This window comes from Pongo abelii, chromosome 8 (assembly GCF_028885655.2).
Source record: "Pongo abelii isolate AG06213 chromosome 8, NHGRI_mPonAbe1-v2.0_pri, whole genome shotgun sequence".
NCBI classification, from domain to species: domain Eukaryota; kingdom Metazoa; phylum Chordata; class Mammalia; order Primates; family Hominidae; genus Pongo; species Pongo abelii.
In genome coordinates, this window is record NC_071993.2 from 94072287 (window position 1) to 94090380 (window position 18094).

Here is an 18094-nt window from a genome sequence, read left to right on the forward strand (position 1 = left end):
GTGGTAAGTGCATAGAAAAACTTTAAAAGACACAATTACTAAATCCAAGGAAAACACAATTTGTGTGTGTGCAGAAAATTTAAAGTAATCAAACTATACTATATTACCCAGCACATCTGTGAATCCTGTTTACACACTGTAAAAACCAGATAAGAAATGGGGGAGGAGGAAGAGAAACAAGCATAACAGGAACTTAAGTCTTTTGCAAGAGGCCTTGTGGAACTATGGAATCCTTTAAAAAACAAAGGTGTATGACTGCAATAAAAACAAAACCTACAATTTAAAAAGAGATGACGATTACAATCTATACCTAATAATTCTTTATTATACCATCTGACAACTTACAAATTACTTTCACAAGTGTCTAATGATTTAACACTTACAACAGCAAGTTAGGGCTCACCCCCCAAACCCCTCAACCCTCACTTATAGAGACAAGGCAATCACCTCAGGGAAATTAAGTAACTTGATCAAAGTGACAGAACATCAAGGTGGCAGACACAGGACTAGAAAGAGCAGGGCGTGCACAGGAGTGTGGGATTTACAGTATGGTTGATATTAATGACGTGAGTGGGCGTGAATGAGCAACTATAGGGAGAGACCAAATTGAGTTTTGGAGTTCAGTGGCTTTCACACTTGAGCATGCCTAAGAATCACTTGGAGTTCCACCTAGACAAAGTATGTGAAGTAGTCAAGTTCATGAAAACAAAAAGTAGAATGGTTCCTACCAGGGGTTACAGGAGGGAGAGAAGGGGAGTTGTTTAATGGGTTTTAATGGGTATGAAGTTTCAGATTTGCAAGGTGAAAAAGTTCTGGAGATCTGGTGCACAACAATGTGAACGTGCTTAACACTGGTCAACCATACACTTAAAAACAGTAAAGAAGGCAAATTTTATGTTGTGTGTTTTTACTACAATATTTTTTATAAAAAAGAATCACCTGGAAGACTTGTTAAAACACTGATCACTACACCCCACCCCCAGAGTTTCAATTCAGTAGGTCTGGGTGGGGCCTGAGAATTTCCTCTTCTAACAAGTTACCTGATACTGCCATCCCAGGGACAAAATTTTAAGAGCTATTGCTCTAGTTCGAAAATATTATCAGTTCTGAATGCACAGCAACCTCCACTGAGACCCCAGACCAAGTAAACAAGTATGTAAGGGGCGGGGAGTTATGGAACTGCACATTCAGTGCTTTTAAAATCCCTCAGGGTGATTCTAATGTGCAGCCAGTGGTAGAGACCTTGGAATGGACACTGGCCACACCAGTCAGCAGTACAGCGTCTGTGACGCTAAGAGCAGACCCGTGCCACTCAGCCATATCCTGAGGCTGCAGGTTATGCCTCAATTTCCTCATCTAGAGAATAATGATCACAGAGTTGTGGAGAATATGAAATAGGATAACCAACAAAAGAACTCAGAGTGGTGCCTATCACATAATGAATAATGTTGTTGCTTTTGTTGCTGACATTACAGGAAATAAGGTTGACTTTGTTTTCTCAGATGTAAAATGGGGTCAGGTTAAAGGCAATGAAGGAACTATTAATATTCAATCCCTGACTATGCAGCAAGGCGAAAGACTCCCAAGGAGCTAAGAACAAAATAAGTGGGATTACATCTAAGAACCTATTATAATTCCCACAAATATTTGGCAAACTTAAGATCATTTTTCTAGAATAAGTAGCTAATCCCTTTACTCTCTGAAAAGGTGTTGTTCTTTGGAATATAAACACCATTCTAAAGCCAGGTGTGGGAATCAATACTCAGACACCACATCCTCCATCTAAAGAAACAACAAAAACAATGTGGTATGTCCAGAGAGAGGTAATGCAGGGCTCACAGGTGAAGTTCTTGAAGACATCTACGTGGTAAACAATTTCTTGTCAAAAGAAATTGAGAAAAAGACAAAGCCATGATCCATTCATGAAATATCTGAGACTCCCACATCCTAGGCACAGTGGCCATCTGCAAGGAAACAGCAACCGCAGGGCAAAGCCTGTCCTGCAGTGAAGAAGCGGCTCTGGCCCTCCAGCAAGCTTTGTGAATGCTGAATGACAAGCACCATTTTTCCTCAAAAGCACTGCAGAGAGCACCAAAATTGTGTTTTCTGCTAAGTTTTTCCTTGCTTTCATAGCTGCATAGCTTGGGAGTGTATCAGAGATTACTCACAAATACTTTAAGCTTCCAATGTCCTGAGTCCACAGTAAATAATACAAAGAAATCACTGTTGTCCTCAGAGAGCAACAAGACCCTCCCTAGATGTCTGGGCCATACCAACATCTGAGTCTCGAGAAAAAATCTCCTTCATTAAGTCATTTGGATAATTTCCCCACAAAACATTCTCAACAACTGTGGGAAAATATTCCTAATGAGGAAAATGGCATCTCTTTGCAGACAGAACTGGCTGGCGGTCGTGAGAGCAGCACTCTGCAGTGGTCCAAACCTCTCAGAGTCAGCAATTCTGTCCTCACACCACATTGAAGGGTTCAAGTCACCTCCTGACCATAAAAAGCTTTGTCTCCTCTGAAACTCAGAATACTGGATCTGATTAAACCATAAGCAAACATTTCCCAAGCAAGTGCCCACCCCGGATATGGCTGATTGTCCCAAGCATGTGTCCAGCAGGATGGAAAAATTTCTTCTTAGGAATGTTCCCTTAAATGTTTCTGGGGGCACCCTTCATGTGGGAAGCTAAAGACCAACGTTCAAGTGGAATATACAGAAACACTGCCTTTCTTGTACCACACAGGTACTTTAATCCAGGCCTACTTTCTAGTGCTTTTTCCCTCTCTGCTTCCTTGATTTATTACTAACCCAAATGCCCCACAATCATAACAAAGAGGCAAGTGTGGGGACAGGGAAGAAGTCAGGTCCAAACCAGTGTTGACCCTTACAGGTCATGTGAGTCTGAACTTCCTTATCTGTCAAATGAAAAGGACACTTGCTCCCCTGCCAGCAGGACAGCTTTAAAGGTTGACAGGAATAACCAGGGATAGAGAGGCTAGCGTGCATGAGGCACTATTCTAAGTGCCCTGCAAATGTCCACTAATTTGATCCTTCTCAGAACTCTTTTAGGTAAATACCTTTATCCCCACTGCACATTTGAGAAAACTGAGATACAAAGAGGTTAAGTAATTGGTCAAAAGCTCATGCAAGCTACTAACTGAAGCTAGTCTAGCCCCAGAATCCATGTTTTTAATCACTTCTTTATCCTGCCTCCCCAATACCTCCTAAAGGTCAAACAAGAATACATCTGAAAATGCTTTTCAAATCATGAAAAGATGAAATAATAATCATTATAATAATTAGTGTACCTCCCAGCACCCCCAGTCCTCTCGGTAACTTCCGTGATTCACCTCTGGAGGGAACCATTCCCAGCTATCATCAGTTTATGCTTCATTTTCTGCAGAAGATGTGCTGACCTCAGGCCCTGGAGTGAAGCACATGATCTGGCTATCCAATCGCAACAGGCCAATATACCTGGCCACAGCCACTGGTCCAGCACGAGGCACATGACTCATCATGACCAGGAAGGTTGTTTGTAATTAAGCAAACCTGAAGCTGCTAGAAGTCTCCATTCAGAGCCCAAAAACATGTAGCCAAGATGAATCCCCATGACATCATTTTGATCCTTAGTCTAGCCCCTCCTGAAGGCAGATCCAATCCTTAGATTTGCAATTACTTAAGGCCATAGACTTTTTCACTTGAGACAGTTTGAAATGGGTTTTCTGTCACTTGCAACCAAGGCACTCTGTTCTATCAAGCTAAATTTACCTATACCTTCAGTATTTTCCTCTCTCTAAAAATAAAACTTGAGGACTATTAAAGTGAATTTTAATTGGTTAGTCTTGACAAAGCAACACTTCTGAGGCTGGACTTCCTGACAAGATAACTCCACATTATGTAGAACAGACTTCATTTTTTCCAATGCCACAGAACAAGGAATTTGGCCTATCATAAAATTTGTTTCAGAAAATTTCATTTTTAATCAAAAGAACTAAGCCTACAGTTTCCAACTTTGTAAGAAAACAACTATGACATTTATTTTCTCAGCCTTCTCAATTCTGTTTTTCCTCTAAACAACTATCCATATAGAATCACTAAAAAGAATATGACTGAATTCTTTAAAACATTTTAAACACAAAAAGTAGAAGACATGAATGGCTATAAATCATTTCTTCCTCCTAAAGAAGATTGGCCGGGCACAGTGGCTCACATCTGTAATCCCAGCACTTTGGGAGGCCAATGGGGGAGGATCACGAGGTCAGGAGTTCAAGACCAGCCTGGCCAACATAGTGAAACCCCGTCTCTACTAAAAATACAAAAAATTAGCCAGGCATGGTGGCAGGTGCCTGTAATTCCAGCTACTCAGGAGGCTGAAGCAGGAGAATCACTTGAACCCGGGAGGCAGAGGTTGTAGCGAGCGGAGATCATGCCACTGCACTCCAGCCTGGGTGACAGTGCAAGACTCCATCTCAAAAAAAAAAAAAAAAAAGATCAACTACACCTTAACTTTATTAATTTTGGCAACAAAACAAACCAGTTTGGAGTTTTCATCACATTCACTAAGCTATTCATTGTACCAGTTCACATTCCTTCCCTGTGGTTTCTTCAGAAGCCTAAGATTTCAGAGGAAAGTCCTGTGGGTCACCCAGATCACTGCCTCAAAAGGTGACAAATAGCATCCCATTTGATGTCTCATGGCTCCCAAATCCATGTGTAAGTATGACCAGGGCTTCCTGCATTTCACGTCTTTGAATTACTGCACATAGCTAAATAACTGCAACTATAACATCCAAACAAATTCCCACTTCCTGAAAGACCTCTCAGGCTGAAAGAAGGCAATGTCTTTAAAGCAATGCTTAGATAGATACACAGGGATCACTTGAGGAAGATACCATAAATAAATAGTAACTGAGATTGGAAAGGAGAACAGTCGACAGCCATCTTGCAAGAACCCACAGATAACTGATGGTGTAATTGGCTATAATGTGTAAAGATCCACAACTGTAATCATAGCTGAACATGTCTTTGAGATTTTAAGTAAAGTTTCAATGTAGGTAGTCAAATTATGAGGCTGGGAATCATTTTTAATCTCTCTAATGCTGATTTTAATATATTAACCTATATAACATCAACTTCACAGTACCAGTCACATTCTTTCCACATTCTCCTACAAGTTTAGGTTTAAAAAATCAGCTAAGACCTTTGATCACATTAGAGCACAGAGACTGATCTAATTTTTTTTTTTTTGAGACAGAGTCCCACTCTGTCACCTAGACTGTAGTGCAGAGGTGTGATCTCGGCTCACTGCAACCTCCACCTCCCAGGCTCAAGTGATTCTCCTGCCTCAGCCTCCCGAGTAGCTGGGATTACTGGCACATGCCACTACCGCTCAGCTAACTTCTGTATTTTTAGTAGAGACAGGGTTTCACTATGTTGGCCAGGTAGGTCTTGAACTCCTGACTTCAAATGATCCACCTGTCTTGGCCTCCCAAAGTGCTGGGATTACAGGCATGAGCCACCAGGCCCAGCCCTGGTCTGCTTGTGAATCCTGATCAGGGAGAAGGTGAGGCTGGTGATCAGATCCACTGACCTAACCATGAAACATCAGCCATGGCAGGGACGGGTAGATTACATGAAGAAAGCACAGTAATTTCTCTCTTGGGGTATATGTACAGTACAAGTTCCATGCCTTTATATTTAGATTTTTCTCATATCAAATTCATATTACTTATCTGTTCATTAAAGAAATCACTCTCTCTCCGTGTGTGTGAGAGAGAGAGACTGGGACTCACTGTCGCCCAGCCTGGAGTACAGTGGCATAATCATAGCTTACTACACCCTCCAACTCCAGGGCTCAAGTGATTCTCCCACCTCAACCTCCCAAGTAGCTAGGACTACAGGCATGTGCCACCATGACTGGCTAAATTTTTAATTTTTTGTAGACAAGGTCTTACTATTAAAAATGGTTTTGGGTTTTGTTTTTTGAGATAGGGTCTTGTCTGTCACCCAGGCTGGAGTGCAGTGGCTCTATCACGGCTCACTACAGCCTCGACTTTGTGGGCTCAAGTGATCCTTCCACCTCAGCCTGCTGAATAGCTGGGACCACAGGTGTGCACCACCACGCCCAGCTAATTTTTTTTGTATTTATTCTAGAGATGGGTCTCACCTTGTTGCCTAGGCTGATTTTGAACTCCTGGGCTCAAGCGATCCATTCCCCTCAGCCTCCCAAAGTGCCGGGACTACAGGTGTGAGCCACCACTCCTGGCCTAAAAATGTTTTTAATCTGACTTTATTTCTATCAACAATGAAGGGAGCATAACTCAGTTACACACTTCAGTACAAAACTATAAATTTAATTAAATGGTTCTGTGTCACGTAGTTCTAAAATGTCTTTCAGGGAAGAATATCCTTATTTGTAAGAGCTGCACCCCAAGAATTTAGGAAAAAATGTCATAATATCTGCAACTTCTACATGTTTCAGCTAAAAAATGTACAAACCTATACACACACCAAAAAATGTGGCAAAATGCTAATAACTGTTAAAGCTAAGGTGTAGATACGCAGGAACCCATTGTACGTTCTCTTAACTCTCTTCAGTATGGTTGAAAATGTTTTACAATAAAAAGCTGCATGGAAATATTTACTTACCTTTCAAATGATGGCTGTCTTCTTTCTCCTGATCGAAAATGAATGACTAAATATGCCCACAGGCCCATTCAGGGATCGTACATGCTGTCGTCACGCTGCAAGAATAAGCAAAGCAACATGCGTGTTATCACCAAGAATTTTTACTGTTAATACTATTTCAGTTGAGAACATGTTCTTAATATATGATAAGCCTCTAAATTAAAATACTTCTACAATTTTTTAATAGGGGAAAAAGTAAAAAAAGAAAAAATAATCCCATCACATATTGAATGTGGGGAACAACTATCAGCCCCACCCACTCTAGGAAATTTTGGAATAAAGGAATTCCTCTGTAAGTTTCTTTTTTTTTTTCCTCCAACTTTATTGAAGTATGATTGACAAATAAAAATTACATATATTTAAAGTGTACAAGGTGATGGTTTTATATATGTATACATTGTGAAATGATTGCCACAAACTACTTAACATATCTATCACCTAATACAATTCCCTTTTCTTTGAGGAGTTTTCTGGTAAAAACAAGAAAACTTGCTAGATAAATTCTAAAAGAGCCTTACAGTGTAGTTACGATTTGTGTGTGTGGTGAGAACACATAAGGTCTACTGTCTTGGCAAATTCAAATATACATTATTATTCCCTATAGTCACCATGCATTAGGTCTTCATCTTATAGCTGAAGGTTTGCCTCAGTTCCTGTCGAATCACAGCAATTTCAGGGCAGTGATGTAGCCCAAACATCCACTCTAACAAAAACTGGAGCTTCAATGACCTGAGCTTTACTCTGACCTTGGATTTCTGAGACCACACTTAGAAGGCATCCATGTACCCACCTAGAACCACACAGGAATTGCTGAACCTCCTCAAATCCTTTCCAGCGAAGGTATTCAGATCCAATCTACAGTACACTCAACTACAATACACACAAGTTTGCGGCAAAGTGGTATCGTGGCCTGAAAGTCATACTCCTGTTGCCATGACGATACCTTCTGTTTTGGCATTACCCATCACATTTGATCACAGCCCTGTGAGGTAAGCAGGGTTTATGGATCCCATTTTCCAGAGAAGGCAGCTAAGCATCAGAGATGATATCTGACAAGGATATTCAACTAGAAAGCACCAGAGATTAAACTCCTATTTGCCTTCTGATCCCAAGCCCCCAGCTTGTCTCACTAAACAGATCACCTCCACCCTCCTGCTCCCGAACATGATGCCTTCCTTAAAACCAACCCCACAGCCAAATGGCCAAACAACACATCACATCAGGGAGGCAGCCGGGCACTGCAGTATGCTCCCTGAAAGCGTATATTCACGATCTTTCTTAATAGTACCATTAATACTATAATCATTATTACCAATTACTATAATTACTATTAGTAATTATACTTCTCTTGTAGACACAATAACCCTTAATGTATTTTTGTCATTTATATACATATATGCACTTTATTTTTTTCCCTTCTTCCTCAAAAGAGCACACTTGTCACTAACAGAAAGAAAACAAGCATCGCACTGCATCGCTGGAGATTTTTAACCTCGCCATAATGAAAGGCAGTTATCATTTGCTGTTGAGGATTTTCCTTTCATTTTTATAAAACGCAAAATACACTAGAATATAATGCCACAGACACAGCTCTGCAAATAAAGATGGAAGCAGCATCAAAACTACAGTTGGGGAGAACGTGACATCTCTGCATGATGGCCCGACTTGGCGCTTCATCTGCTAATCACCAGAATTCTGTAGACACAGAGGGTTAGCGGTATCAATGACTAACACGCGAAGTACTGGTGTACAAGAGCCTAAAGAAAGCCAGTCCGGAACCCCATGCACCTGGCTCTCAGGCCTATCTCCTCCACTTTTTAGCTTCATTAAAAATGGAGAGAACCTCTTCCGGATGCTTCCTCACCTGAGGGCTGCAACACCTGCTCACAAGGATGTTGGGATCCACAAAGGGGAGATGGTGCGACTCACTGCCTCACAACCCAGAGCACTTGGACCCCCAGGAATACTCACTAAGAAGTTACGCCAAGAGCTAAACAAAGCTAAAGAAAAATAAACATGACATAGCTTCCAGAAACATCAATGTTACTCAAAGATTTTGGTAAGGGAAGGTTAAGCAAATGAATCAATAATTTAAAAGTTGTTAATATTAAAACAAGTATAAATTATGGATTAGAATGTAATGGTTGCATGGATTTTTAAGCTAAGGCCCCTGTCCTTGCTTACCTAGGTCATTTTTGGCCATGCTCTTAGATGTTGGGGTGAGTTGCAAGGGGTGGACCCTTCTCTCCTTTTTCATTAAAGATGGTCTTGGGAAAAAGTATGGGGCTGGAACAGATTTTAATATCACAATGGCCCTTCATGTGGAGAATTATCTTCAAAATCAAGAGTCTCAGATTGTTGCCAGATCTAGGTACAGGTAGAATGAAGTCCAGGCACATATAATCCCATCTCCCACCACAGATCCCAGCGCAAGTATTACTGAAGTTCCTTTCCTCATGGCCCTTCCCACCCACTCCCCTGCCTCAGGCACGTTCCTGTCAGGCAAGCTCAGGCTACTCAAATACTCAGCTACATCACTGACATTTCTTTAAACCCATACTAATTGGTAACACATTCAGTATCTATAAAACTTTTCATTTAAATGGATGGCTGCACTATTACTAAAGAAAAAAGAGCTCACCAATTTAGTTTGTCTCTAAAAAAATGTTTACTGTGAAATATACTATATTAAAAGTGCATAACTATGGTGGCCAGCCTGCAAGATGGCCCGTGGCGATACCCGCCTCCCAGTATTCATGCGCTTGTATAGTCCCATCCCACAGGGAACAGGGCTGGCATGTGGGAACCACTACAATATTGCTGAAATGCTGGCGTGAGACTGCAAAACTCTAAAGACTCCACCTTCCATCTCTGTTTTCGGAGGGAAGCTAGCTGTTCTGATATAAGGACACGCTCAAGAAGCTCTGCAGAGATAACACGTGGGAAAGAACTGAGGCCTCTTGCCAAGAACCAGCAAGGAACTGAGGCCTCCTGGCAACAGCTATGTGAGTGAACCATCTTGGAACCAGATCCTTCAGCCTTAGTCAAGCGTTCGAATAGATGGCAGCAGCTTCAGTTGACATCTTGACTGCAACCTCATGAGAGACTGCGAGTCAGAACCACCCAGCTTAGCTGCTCCCAAATTCCTGGCCTACTCATGGAATCTAAGTGAGATGACAAATGTGTATTATCGTTGTAAGGTGCTAAGTCTTGAGGTTTGTTATGCAGTGATAACTAACCTATCAACATATATAGGTGTAAAGAATAATAAAATAAATCGCATGTACCTAATACCAGTGTTTAGATATTTTTTTCTTTTTTTGGAAGCCGTGTGTGCATGTGTCTTTCCTGATTGCGTGTCTCCCAATCATCCTTCACCACCACTTCCACCACCAAGATTCACCACTAGCCTGAATTTTGAGTCAATCATTCCTTGGCTCCTCTTTATGGTTTTGCCACATATGTGCTATCAATATGTTGTTGTGATTTGCTGATTCTAAGCCTACTATGAATGAAACAATACTGTATGTGCTCTTCTAGACTTGCCTCTTAAGATTTTGAGATTCATCCCTGTTGACTCATGTGGCTTTAGTTCATTCATTTTGTCACCACGATACAATTCTCATTGTGTGAACATACCCACAATTTACTGCTCTGTTCTACTGTTGGGGACCCTCTGAGGATTTTGCAATTTTCTGCTACTTTGAATAATGCTGCCATTTACATTCTACTGCTTGTCCTCTGGTACACACAGGCAAGAATTTCTCCAGGGTATATACCTAGGAGAGGAGAGCTGGGCTACGGATTGCACGTGTTCAACTCCTCTAATGCCAAATTGTTTTCCAAAGTGGTTGTGTACGATTGACTCTTTAGCCGCCTTTCCAGTTTCTCTCCAAATAAGAGGCATGCTTGTTTTGCCAATTACCAGGAAAGCTTTCAACCAACAAAAAGGAAAGCTTTTCCTATTTGCAGCATCACTACTACAAATAAATAGTACTCCAAAGCAGTGACCTAGACAGCTGGAACATATCAGTCACAGGACATCAGTACAGACTTCAGAATAATGATGCAAACCCAGCCAACACCACACACTGCCCGTGGGTCTAAGTCAAATTTGATTTCTAGACATACAGTAAATTCAGAGGCTGTTTTCTTCCTGGTAGATTCACATACTATGGGCCCACCTGACTGGTATCATTTTGAAGGAGAAAAAGAGTAATTCACATGCAACCCAGCCAAATTCAAGATTAAAACAGGAGAATCAAATAATTTCTGTGAAATAATGGAATACGTATGTGTGTTTTTTTTAAACAGGCAGCTGGTTAGGTTTTTTAATATTTTTACCTATAAAATTGTTATTTACTACACCTGATTTTATTTATAGTAATTCTACAAAAAATTCTCAATTATTTTCTCTATAAAAAGCTGTCCTTTATAGGTTTAGTTAATCCAATTTCTTAGATGAAAATAGTAATTTTTACAATTTAATCTGCATTTCTAGGAAAAATGTGATAGCAAATGTTTTTATCAGCATGAAATACAAATAATGAGAAATTATCTCAATTTGAGTAGGAAGGAAAGAAGAAATGTTATCACAAATTTAAAAGAAACTCATATGTCATGGGAAGAAACAATGGCAGTAGATGATCAAAATAAATTCATTTCAACTCAACCTCCTGACAGTTCTCGTTTCTTTAAAATCATTTATCCCGACACGGTAGAAACTGTTATTTATTCCCATCTTGTAGATGGAAGAAACTGAGGTACAGGAAGGAATTCAATTATGCAGTCACACAGCTGATAAGTGGTAGAACAAGGATTTAAACCCAAGCAGTTTACTCCAGAGCCCATATTCTTAACCACCACTCTGGACAGCTTCTTCAGTCCCCCAAGACAAGTCAGAAGGCCCTGCAATGGCGATGATAGTAGCTACCAGTTAATAAGCATCTACAATGTCCTAAGCACTTATTAAGCACTCTACTGCATTGTTTCTTTTTTTTTGAGATGGAGTCCCGCTCTGTTGCCCAGGCTGGAGTGCAGTAGCACGATCTCGGCTCACTGCCACCTCCGCCTCCCAGGTTCAAGCAATTCTCCTGTCTCAGCCTCGTGAGTTGCTGGGACTACAGGCACACACCACCATGCCTGGCTAATTTTTTTGTGGTTTTAGTAGAGACAGCTTTTCACCGTATTAGTCAGGCTGGTCTCAAATTCCTGACCTTAGGTAATCCACCAGCCTCAGCCTCCCAATGTGCTGGGATACAGGCATGAGCCACCATGCCCAACCTACTGTGTTATTTCTAATTCTCTCCACATCTCTACCAGGTATGTATTATTCCCATTTTACAGGTGAAGAATCACAGGCTCTGAGAGTTTAAGTAACTTGGCCAAAATCACATAGGAAGTAAAATAAAATGGTGGAGACACCACTTGAACCTATTGTTGACTTCAAAGTTCATGCTGTTTCCACAGTGGGCCTTTTAGACAAAATAAAACCATTTAATTTCAGGGCTCGTGGTAGGCAAGTGTGACCTTAAGGTCCTGGAAGCAGTCCCCGTGAAGGAAACAGATGCCATATTGGGGGAAGGTATGCCAGTGTTCCTAGTGACAGTAGCTTTCATGCCCCCATCACAATGAGACCAAGGCAGAGTGGGTGCCGATAAGAGCAGAGGACTCAGTCAGAAGACAACTGGGTTCCACTGGGCAGGGTAACTGGCCTCTCAGGCACAATGTTTTCCTCTGCAAAATGCAGATATCTTTTATTTCAAAGGGTTGCTGTGAGGATTAGAGAGAGTAAAACCTGGCACACAGCAGGCATCAAATACATGCTAGGCAATGGCAAGATTAAGAGAAAACAAGCCCCAGCAATCTAGCAGGAAATAGCAAGGAGGTAATTTTAAACATATTCTTGCTTCCATATATAATGCCTCACATAATTCAAGATGGATGATTTAATAATTTTTGAAAGATCTTACTTGTATCACGATTTTTTTTTTTTTTTTGAAACAGAGTTTTGCTCTTGTTGCCCAGGCTGAAGTGCAATGGCACGATCTCAGCTCACCGCAACCTGCGCCTCCCTGGTTCAAGCGATTCCCCTGCCTCAGCCTCCCGAATAGCTGGGATTACAGGCATTCACCACAACACCCAGCTAATTTTTTGTATTTTCAGTAGAAACAGGGTTTCGCCATGTTGGCTAAGCTGGTCTTGAAGAGAGAAACCACCTCAGGTCAGTATGAGATGTTTGAAGAACACAGAAGCAGCTATTGCTAACATTTACTCAGAATACATCATGAGCCAGATCTGCTCAGTATGTTTCCTGCATTCTCTCTTAAAACCCCTCACTCAACAACCCTGAGAGAACATATCATAATACAGGTCCCTATTTAACAGAAAAGGAAATTGATTCATACACTGACTTGCTTAAAGTCAGTGATTGCTAGTCCCACAGGACTAGCAGATGGGTACAACTGGCTCGTTGCACATGGTAAGCACTCAGTATGTTTTGAACATGGGGTCTTTATTTTCTCCACTACAAAAATAAAAAGCACTACTAATTCCACAAAGATTTTTAGGATAAAATGAGATTAGGTACATAAAGTCCCTGGCTCAGTGCTTTGACCTTGGCATATGCTGCGGTAGGTAAGCAACAATGTTGATACAAAAAGGCAAAATAACCACCTGGAACAGGGTTATGATAATGACAATGAGCATAACACATATCGTAATGGGCACAAGATGTATGAATGTCAAACAAACACATGAAAAGATGTTCAATATCATTAATCATTAGGGAAATGCAAATCAAAACCATCACGAAATACCACTACACACCTATTAGAATGGCTGAACTGCATAAACTGAAAATATCAAATGCCAGCAAAAATACAGGTCAGCTAGGACTTTCATATTCTGCTGCTGGGAATGCAATGGGTGAATACGTATGCAAATCATGGCACATTCATACAACAGAATACTAGTTAGTAATAAAAAGGAACAAACCTTTGATACACACAATGTGGATGGATCTCAAATGCATTATGCTAAGTGAAAGCTAGTCTCAAAAAGTCTGTATAATCCCACTTATATAATAGTCTTACAAAGAAAAAATTATAAAGGCAGAGAACAGATCAGTATTGCCAGGAGTTCAGGAGGAAAGAGGATTTAAACTACAAAAAGGCAGCACCAGAGAATTTGAAGGGTGATGAAATTGTTCCACATGCTGTTTGTAGTGGTGGTTGCATGAATTAATGTCTGTGTTAAAATTCACAGAACTGGCCGGGCGTGGTGGCTCACATCTGTAATCCCAGCACTTTGGGAGGCCGAGGCAGGTGGATCACCTGAGGTTGGGAGTTCGAGACCAGCCTGACCAACCTGGAGAAACCCTGTGTCTATTAAAAATACAAAATTAGCTAGGCTTGGTGGTGAATGTCTGTAATCCCAGCTACTCAGGGGGCTGAGGCAGGAGAATTGCTTGAACTCAGGAAGCGAAGGTTGCGGTGAGCTGAGATAGTGCCATTGCACTCCAGCCTGGGCAACAAGAGTGAAACTCCGTCTCAAAAAAAAAAAAAAAAAAGAAAAAGAAAAAAAATTCACAGAAGTTGCTACAGACTGAATGCTTGTGCTCCCCTCCCCCATCCCACCCCACAAAATTCATATGTTGAAACCCTAGTCCCCAGTGTGATGGTATTCAGAGAGGACTCCTTTGGGAAGGTCATGAGCAGGGAGCCCTCATGATGGGATTAGTGCCCTTATCAGGAGAGACAGGACAGAAGAGAGATGACTTCTGTCTCTGGACGTGAGGATACAGTAAGAAGGCATCCATCTGTGAAGCCCAAGAAGGGCCCTCACCAGAACCCAATCGTGCTAGCTGGCACCCTGATCTCGGACTTCAAGTTTGCAGAACTCTGAGAAATAAATGGCTGTTGTTTAAGCTACCCAAGCTATGGTATTCTTGTTACAGCAGCCCAAACTAACCGGGACAGAACTATACACTTCCAAAAAGTGAATTTTACTGAATTTTAAATTTTTAAAATTTAAAAATAACTAAAAAGTAGCATTTAAAAATCATAGAAAGAACTGATAGGTCTTGGTGAATGGCTGGATATCTGACAGTTGTGGAGAAGGGGTGAAATGTGAGGGTCATATAGCTCTGAAGTTCCTTGCCAAGGGAACAATCATGGGACAGGAGACCATCAGGAGTCAGGGTATCAGAAATAAACAGAGGCTCTAAGAAGTACTGAGGGTCAAGGACCTTGGTTTCTAGACTGATTTCACCAAATGAGTGACTCCATGAAATTATGCAAGCCACATCACCTCCCAAAGCCTTAGTTTACCTACCTCTAAAATGAACAATGAAGCATGTGATCTTGAAGGTCTTTTCCTGTGACAAACATTCTAAAGTCAATTTTTTAACAGCTATTGAGTCTAGGAAGACAGCAAAACAAATAAGGAGAAATACCCAGACAGGAAAAAAAAAATAGTATACATCTGCACAAATATCACCAGAGAATAAAATAAAGTGAAACCATGAACATGTCTGAATGGTAAAGTGAGGTGATGAAAGTAGCTAATAGCAGAGAAAAGATAAGAGACCCAGAATACCACTCCACTGTATAATGGAAGCCAAGAGAAGCGAGGTTTCACAAGGGCTGGGGACAAGAGAGCTGGAATAACTCAAGAATCAAATGCTGAAACAGACAAAAAGAATGAGGACTGATAAAACAACGAAACTATACAGATTTTCATGTGATCAACAGAGTGACTGCCAAAAAACAGTAACAAAAAAGCTGCCATCGAAAACTTGCATACTGTCTGCATATCTTGGTTGTGTCCTAACTGCTTTTGCCCTTGCATTTTCAGTCTCACTCTGCCTTCTTCATCTTTGCTAAGAATATAGAATTTAATAAAACACGTAGGAACAGTTTCCCTGCAACAGCCCACTTCAGAGGCTGTAATTTTCAAAATTTAGAAATTCCTGGAAATTAAGAATATGACTGTTAAGTGCTGGGAGCCTTTTTTTTTTTTTTTAACTTGTCCTACTTAAGTTTATTCAAAGACTCCAGAATTCTAGGAGAGAAGAAACCATTGCATTAACAGAATGGGATGTATACTTAAGAAGTACTTAATGTTAACTTAAGAAGTACTAAGAACGCGTGTAATCCCAGGACTGTGGGAAGCCTAGGTGGGCAGATCACAAGGTCAAGAGTTCGAGACCAGCCTGGCCAACATAGTGAAACCCCATCTCTACTAAAAATACAAAAATTAGCTGGGCATGGTGGCACATGCCTACAATCTCAGCTACTCAAGAGGCTGAGGCAAGAGAATTGCTTGAACCCAGAAGTCAGAGGTTGCAGTGAGCCAAGATTGCGCCACTGCACCCCAGCCTGGGCAACAGATGAAGAGATTCTGTCTCAGAAAAAATAAAAAGAAAGAAAGAAAGAAGTACTAAGATTTTATTATTGTCACTTAGTCTGTCAGGCAGGGAAATAGCTTGAAGTCAATAATATTCCCAAACTGACCAACTGAAATGTGACAAATCCTTCATCTTTATCCAGAGTGGGCCTCAGGACACTATTTCACGTGCTTCAAGCTATTTCAGCCACGTGACCCCAAGGAGGCATATAACTCTGAGCACTTAACCAGAACCAGAGGATTGGGGAAATTAACAGTTACAAAGAATGCCCATATGCAAAGTTAACACAGAGTAAACTTTTCCAACACAATTACTTTTGCCAACTTTTCTTTCTGATGATTACATGTAAAAACATCAATTTCATATAACCTGGTTCTGCTGGTTATGAAAGAGGAGGGAAAGAGAAGGGGACTCGCTTGGGCTTGAAGTCTGGTTACACCACTACCAATTCACTAACTTTGAGCAAGTGTATTTACTCCTTTTTATCTCCTATTCTGCATCTACAAAATGGGGACAATCACATTCTCCATCTAGCACTCAGGCTATTAGTGACATGCCCAGATGAGATCATGTCTGTGGAAGCACTCAAGGAGGATGCAAATACAAATACAAGGTGTTATTACTGCTATTCTATATGGGGGAAGGGGAATGAATATATTTTGAACACCCAATCACATCCCAGCTGCCTCTTTCAAGTCAACCATATGCTTCTCTCCCATCAACAGCTGGGCTGTTGAGCAGATGCCGAATTGATGGAGACAGAAAGGTGCTGAAAGAGAATGCTTCTGTTACCCAGCTTCAGTCCTCCTGGCTGGGTGAAGATAGAAAAGCCATTTCTTATCCATTTCTATTCCACTAATCTTTTTGACAGTCTTCTATGTGTCAGACACCATGCTGGACACTAAGAACACATTAATTTTTGACAAAACAGGCTGTGTTCTCAAGCACATCCACTCTGGAAACCGCTATGCAGAAATAGCCAAGAAACAAGTCTAGGAAGATGAGGACAAATCAGAGGAGAGAAGCAGGGGTGAGACAGCAGAGCAGCAAGGAACCACAAGGGATAGGAAGGCAGATGAGAGGGCATGACAATAAAAACCCATGTGTTCAACTAGGACTCTCAGGTCTTCACCCGGGGCCAAGGAACCACAGACACATTTTTAAGCAGGGACTAACGTGATCATCCTTGCAGTTTAGAAAGAGGACTGTGACTACAGTTGGGAAGATGAAATGAAGAAGGGCAGCAAATGGGCAGCTGTAGCAGAAATCCAGGCACCAAGTGATAGGGGCTCGAGAATGAGCTAATAAAGAGGTAAAATGAACTTGCTTGGTGACTGGAAGGATGCAGGGGTAAGAGGAATTGTAGATGACTCCTTGGTTCTGTCTTGATGACTAAGAGGATGTTGGACGTTTTCACAAGATACAGGAAGAAGTATGGATTTGGCAGGCAAGACAATTTCACATTGTACTTATGTCACTTGGTAAATGACCTCGTGCAAAGGAAGTCACTTTGTACATTTGTGACCAACCAAAAAGTTTTAATTTTCTCATCATTTAGCTGCCTGTTTCAAATCTCCATAGACAAGAGGACCACTTAAGACAGAATGGAATGGCTAGGCAAGAACCCACTTCCATGCTCTTAACCTCTTGTAGCCAAAGTGAGAACATACCTGACATGAGAACTGAAGTTCAGAGAGGTTAAGTGGCTTACCCTAGGCCTTGCAGCCAATAAAAGAGGAACTAAATTTTAATCCAAGATGGTCTGCTTCCACAGCATCAGCTCTTCTTCTAGCATGCTATTATGTTCCATTAAGTAAAGGCCTAACACTACTCATCAGATGTGGTACAGGTTGGATACCCTCTTTCTGGAATGCTTGGAACCAGAACTATTTTGGATTTCAGGAATTTTTCTGATTTTGGAATATTTGCATATACATAATGAGAAATTTTGGGAATGGGACCCAAGTCTACCCATTAAACTCATTTATGTCTC

General features: G+C 41.1%; 1 protein-coding gene and 1 non-coding gene across 12 annotated transcripts in view; both read right to left on the reverse strand.

The window, feature by feature from the left end:
• Positions 1-18094, reverse strand: part of SGMS1 (sphingomyelin synthase 1) — a 319772-nt gene that overhangs the window by 276287 nt on the left and 25391 nt on the right. For 8 of the 11 annotated variants that reach the window (XM_063727644.1, XM_063727650.1, XM_063727645.1 and 5 more), the window contains one exon: positions 6654-6748. The gene's annotated coding sequence lies outside the window, so the exon portion shown is untranslated. Of the gene's footprint in view, positions 1-6653; positions 6755-8876; positions 9077-15026; positions 15051-18094 lie in introns of those variants that run through there. The other 3 variants (XM_054522596.2, XM_054522597.2, XM_054522607.2) reach the window with 3 other exon arrangements.
• LOC112135312 (U7 small nuclear RNA) lies at positions 7154-7214 on the reverse strand. Its single transcript, XR_002916612.1, has one exon. It is a non-coding gene; the product is annotated as a U7 small nuclear RNA (small nuclear RNA).